Below are 6,000 nucleotides of genomic sequence, written 5' to 3'. Positions count from 1 at the left end.
AGTTTTCCCTACCCTGGCACTGGGTCCCATGCAGGCTTCTGCTCTGGTAAGCTGTAAGTCTCTACGTGTGCCCATTGGTTTCTTCCATTTTGGGAGCAGTGGTTTGCTTTGTGATTTCCCTTCTCTAATGAATCTAAGAAGAGTTGTTGATTTTTCAGTTTGTTCAGCTTTTTCTTTGTTAGGATGGAGTGGCAACTTCCAAGCCTCTTATATGCAGGACCAGAAGTCCCCATATGTCTCTTAGAAATGAGAAATACTGAGATTGAAACTGTTCCTTTTCTTCTTTCCACCTATAGATTTGTAGCAACCATGTTTCCCTGAAAATAAGACCTAGCCAGACAATCAGCTCTAATGTGTCTTTTGGAGCAAAAATTAATACAAGACCCAATCTTAAAATAAAATAAAATAAAATAAATAAAATAAAATATAGTACCAGGTCTTATATTAATTTTTGCTCCAAAAGACCCATTAGAGCTGATTGTCTGGCTAGGTCTTATTTTTGGGAAACACAGCATCAGTGAAAGAGTTTATTCATAGAAGAATCTTTATGTATGTGATCACCTGGTGAACTTGAGTCTTCTGCTAAAGGACATGGAACAGAAAAATGGCACTAGCCAAACTTGAACTTTTGTGAACACGTTCCAAAGTGGATTCCCTTAAAATAATCATGAGTAAGTACTGGGCTTTTATTTATAGTAGAACAATTAGGGTACTGTGTTACTGCTTGGCTCCTTCTGCTAGATTTGAGTCAATGAAAACCTTACACACACCAGCCAGATATAATCTCAGATATCGTGTGTGTGTGTGTGTGTGTGTGTGTGTGTGTGTGTTGGGGGTGGGGAGGAAGCAATATACCAGACCGAGCCTCTGAGAAAATAATGTGCCCTAGCCATGTCCTGTGTTTAAAGAATTGTAACGTATTAATATCTGATAAGAGCCCATTGGAGATCAAGACATGAGAACAACAGGATGCACTTTTTTTCCTGTCAGGGTAGAAGTCTCATGCTGATCAACTAGAAAGTTTGATTTTTGCATGCCTCAGGAAGAAAAGGTCCTAGGTGGTTTGGGGGATTGTATTCTCTAGTTTTTACTTACCTGGCTGGGTTCCTACATGCGAATTGAAGTACTTCTGCTGGGTCCATCAGCTTTTATCTACCTTCATTGTCATGTTTATCAAAACTAGATGAAAACTTGAGACCATATGTATGTTTTGGTTACTGCTCCAGCTTATATACTCAGTGACATGAATGACTGCCAGGTTTGTGTGGGGCCTTGTGGAGGAAAGCATTCCACATCAGATCCGAGCTGAGGTATGAGTAGTCCTGTCATTTGGGCCGTGAAGCCCTGCAGACTCCATGGTGTTGGAGATTTAATGGTGGGAAAAGAGGCTGTGTGGATTTGGTGGCAAGACCCAGTGGGAGAATCACAATTCAGCACCTTGGGAATTGGCAGCAAGGCCATGCTATCTGCAGTAGAGAATCATGTGCCTTTAGAAAACTGCTCCTGCCACGCTCTAAGGCTCTGGTAGAGACAGAAAGCCTTTCGGTAGTCACCAAGTGGCCATGCAGTGAAACTTCTCATTATGAGCTGGTGCAGATCAACCACATCATAAAATAAGGTGGTCCTAGCAGCAATCCATCATAAAATGAAGGTGCTACAACCAGGACTGAGCATCAGAGGACACAAGTCAGCTGCGTAAGCAATAGCCCAGAATGCCCATGCTATCTACCACTTGTTGTCCCAGGGCCCTTCCTCAGCTCACACCCATGGCTTTATGGGGGATTCTGTGTGACCACCTGAAGGAGGAGGAAAGAGTCCCACTGTGCTTTGCAGAGGAGTCCACCTTGTATACGAATGCAAGCTGGAGATGGATGGCGGCTTCCGTACAGCTCCCTCAGAAGTGGCCTTGAAAGACAATAGCTAGGGAAGTGCTCCCAGCAGTAGAGATCTGAGTGGTGTATGTGGTCATCCTCTTTGTACAAAAAGAGAAGTAGCCTGAGGTTAGAATTTATACAAACTCATGGGCAGTGGTGAATGGCCTGGCCAGCTGGCCAGGGGCTTGGAAGGAAAACAAGATTGAAAGGTTGTAGATAAAGAGGTCTGGGGTAGGGGCATCCAGATAGACATGCAGGAGTGGGAGTGAAGTGTACCACATGTTAACATCTACCAGAGAACATCAAGAGGCACTAAACAACTAGACCGACACAATGACAGCCAGCACCTTGGCCACCACATTGGCTACCCAAGGGCTGGCATGACAGACACATGAATCAAGTGGACAAGGTAGTGGGAATGGAGACCATGCAGGGAACAAGCATTATTGATTGCCACTTATCAAAACTGCCCCTGACAAATGTCCAACTGCCAGGAACAGAAACTAGGGAAAAAGTTGACTATAAAGGGCCCCTTTTATCCTGGAAACGCCAGCAGTTCTTTCTCTGGGATAGATACATACTCTGAGCACGGGTTTGCCTTTTCCTGCATTCTGAGCCTCAGCCAGAACCACTCTCGGGGCGGGGTGGGGAAGGGGGTTACAAAGTGTTTAATTCCTTGGTATGGGCTCCCATGTAACTTGGTATCAGACCAGGGCCTCACTTGACAGCAAAGGAGATGTGGGAGTGGTTCCACGACCATCGTCCCATCACATGCCACGCCACCCAGAAGCTGCCATGCTCAGCATGCTGAGGGAGGGTTAGAACAGCCTGCTGAAGGCACAGTTTGAGGACCAGCTCAGAGCCAGTACCCTGAGTGGATAGATATAGCCTGTGCTGGGCTTCTCCACTGGGGCTTGCTGTAAACCACACTGTATCTCTGACTCCATAGGGTCTGACAGACCACACTGTCCAATGGCAGGGCTGCTAGCACCAAAACTTGGATTTGATACAAAGCTTTTTCCTGTTCTGAGCCTCACACAAGCCTAGAAGCCTTTCATGTTACCCAGCGCATGGGCAAAAGCCATACCTCAAGGTGTGGAATGTGTTGTCTTCAGAACCCAGAGAGGTCCAGCAGGCATTGTGCTTCCTTCTTCCAGAAGCAATAATTAATCTTTTACTTTGGAGGGATATCCTAGCATACCCCTTACTATCAGGCCCCTTGGAATTTTATAGATATGGCAAGCCTTAAATCTTTACAGGGTCTCCCTCTTACCCTCTGGAGCACAGGTGTCTTAATGAGGCCTCTGATGTGTTAGCCATTTCTTGTTCCTCCGATCCAAACAACACCATGTCACCAGTGTTATGGTGATCAGTGTGATTTTCTGTGGGATGTCCAGATGGTCCCAATCTCTTTGGACTATACTGTGACAGAAAGATGGAGAGTTGATAGAACCCTGGGGAAAATTGCAAATGTATATTGTCTGTTATGTGTGAATTCAAACTGTTTCTGGTCCTTCGTGGATTGGGATAGAAAAGAACACATTTGCTGCAAAATTAATGGCAAAATCAATTGGGATGGAAAAGAACACATTTGCAAAATCAAAATCAATTTCTGAATTGCTGTTGTCCCAACCATTGAACAAGCTTACAATAATTTAAATAGAAACATGTTTAAGGTGCTTGAGAATAGTGATTGTTGTCTGTGATATTTACAGATGGCCTATACATCCTATGTCCAGGTGGTACGCACAAGTTTTGTTGTTGGAATAGGACTTTCTAGGGAAAGTGCATATTTGGCCACAAGTGGCAACACTGTCTAGAAAGTCCAGGGTTACAGATGCTCGGTAACCACATCCAAAGCTGAAGTAGAATGTGGACAGGAATATTTACAAAAGTAATATTAAAAACGGTCAAGTATACAAGTTTGATCCATGCAAAGATATCTTGACATTCTTTCAGATTGCAGGAAGAGACGTCAGCTGCTGGCGTGGTTATCATCTCAAGTGGGGTGTTAGTGATTTAGACCTCAAACGTGGAGACTTGTCTCAGAAGTTGACCTAGAGCATCATCTGTGCTTACAATTTGGGTGCATGTATTCAGCAGAAGCGTATTACGCTTCAGGGGATAGGACTGAGAGTTCTATCAGGGGATAGGACTGAGAGTTCTTCGTATTACGCTGTGTCCACCAATGTTTATTGACAGGTCTTCTTCAGCCTTTATGTCTGGGACCATATTAATCTCCTCGTCAAAGATATCACATCTGGCCTGGCAGTTAGCATTAAGCTGATCTGTGGTTGCGTTTGCAGTACTCTACAATCATTCTACCAGATCCATTCTGCGGGTAACAGACTGGTGAATTAATGGAGATAATAATGGGGAACAACAATCCTTAAATCCTTTAGATCCTAGGATACAATAGTGTTTGTTTCTTAATAAAAAGGTATGGGCTACCCCTGAAGCCTCAGAAGCTTCAAAGAAATCTAGGGAATCAAAATCTGTGGGGGTGTCTGCCCACATGTCCCATCCCATGTGTCAGAGTCCCTCATTCCCAAAACAGTGCCTGACCTTAGCATAACAGAGCTTCCTTGGATAGGCTTTTAATCATTTTTGAAGGTCAGCCATTCTATTAACACCTGGTCTGGGACCTTGACTTTCTCCACCCTCCAGCTGCAGGAGATGTATGCAAACAAAGAGGCCCTCACCCTTCACACATGGCTTTCAGTTTCTTGTTTCTTACCCTCAGCTATTCTCTTTCTGTAGCACACCAAGGATGCTTAGCAACAATCCAGATTCTGTTATCCTTACAACTACTCTTTCCTCCATCTGTCTCAAATATTTGATTTATTAGGCCTTCTAGTGCATTCCCTTTCATAGGTACACCATCTCAATTCACCACCAGGGAAAGTTGATGACAGAGATTGTCTGGGCTTCAATGATGGAGTTCTTACTGCCAGTCTGGGCAGCGAGTGATCCACCTCAAGACCCTATCCAATCATCTCCTCTTTCAGACCACTCCTGGTACAGTCCATGTTCTCCAGAAGCAGATGCTGAGACAGAGTTTGGGTTGCAAGGTATTTGTTGGGGGTTGCAAGATGTTTTTGTAAGAAAAGGGAAGTAGAGGAAGAAGTGCGATGCAGGCATGACAAAGTTTCCAGCAACTTGGCTGGCAGCGTTGCAGTGAATTTGCCTATCATTATTGTCTATTATTGGGCCAAAATGGCCAGGCCTTTATGTTCCTCTTTTCTCAGTCACCATGTACAAGCTGCCCTGGATAAGGTGGCTCTTTGCAGCTAAGAGAGACCCCCAAAGGAACTGATAGTTGAAAGCTATCTGCTGATTGCAAGCCCTGAAGAAGGCTCTGGGCAGTGCATCTCTGTTGGCTACACAGACACACCTTTCTTCGTGCACTACCCTCAACCCCCTCAAGTATTCAGGCTCCCACTCTCTCTCTTTCCCATTCATGTTTTCTCTTTGCTCCACTGTTTGTCCTTACTCTGCAAAATCCTAGCCGGTCCTTCAAACAACCATCTCCAAGGCTTAGTGCAAGACAGTAATGGAAGAACCATTTCTTTGTGTTGTCATTCCCCTTCTTTTAGTGACTGCTAGTTCTCAGCTGAGTTTGAGATTGAACTGGAATGGAATAGGGCTTTAATAACAATTCCTTATATTTGCATAGGGTTTGCAAAACCCATTCAAATACGTTTTTAATTTTACTTCTCATAATTGCTCTGTGAAGAAGCTAAAATTGTTTCTCATCTTCCAGATGAAGAATCTGAGCTCTAGAGAGGTTACATGACTTCCCCAGTGTATAGAGTCTTGTAGAGTATCAGACCCTGGACTTGACCCAGGTCTTCTGGTCCTAAGTCCAAGGCTGCTGTGTCCTCGCTTCCATGCCTACATTGTAATGGGAAGATTGAGGGAAAAACAAGCAATTATTTGTATAAAGAAGATAAAAGCTAATAATATTCTGGTACTAATTCTGGAAACCGGTGGGAGGGGGTGGGTTCCCACATACTACCAAGCAACTTTCAGATAACAGCTGGGTGTCCTACAATTCAGCTCAATTCTGGCACTATCTACCTGGAGATAGTGTCATATTCCACAGGTTAAGGGCTCAGTCATATAA

Source organism: Rhinolophus hipposideros (genome assembly GCF_964194185.1).
Source record: "Rhinolophus hipposideros genome assembly, chromosome: 11".
Lineage (NCBI taxonomy): Eukaryota > Metazoa > Chordata > Mammalia > Chiroptera > Rhinolophidae > Rhinolophus > Rhinolophus hipposideros.
This window is presented reverse-complemented; position numbering follows the sequence as displayed.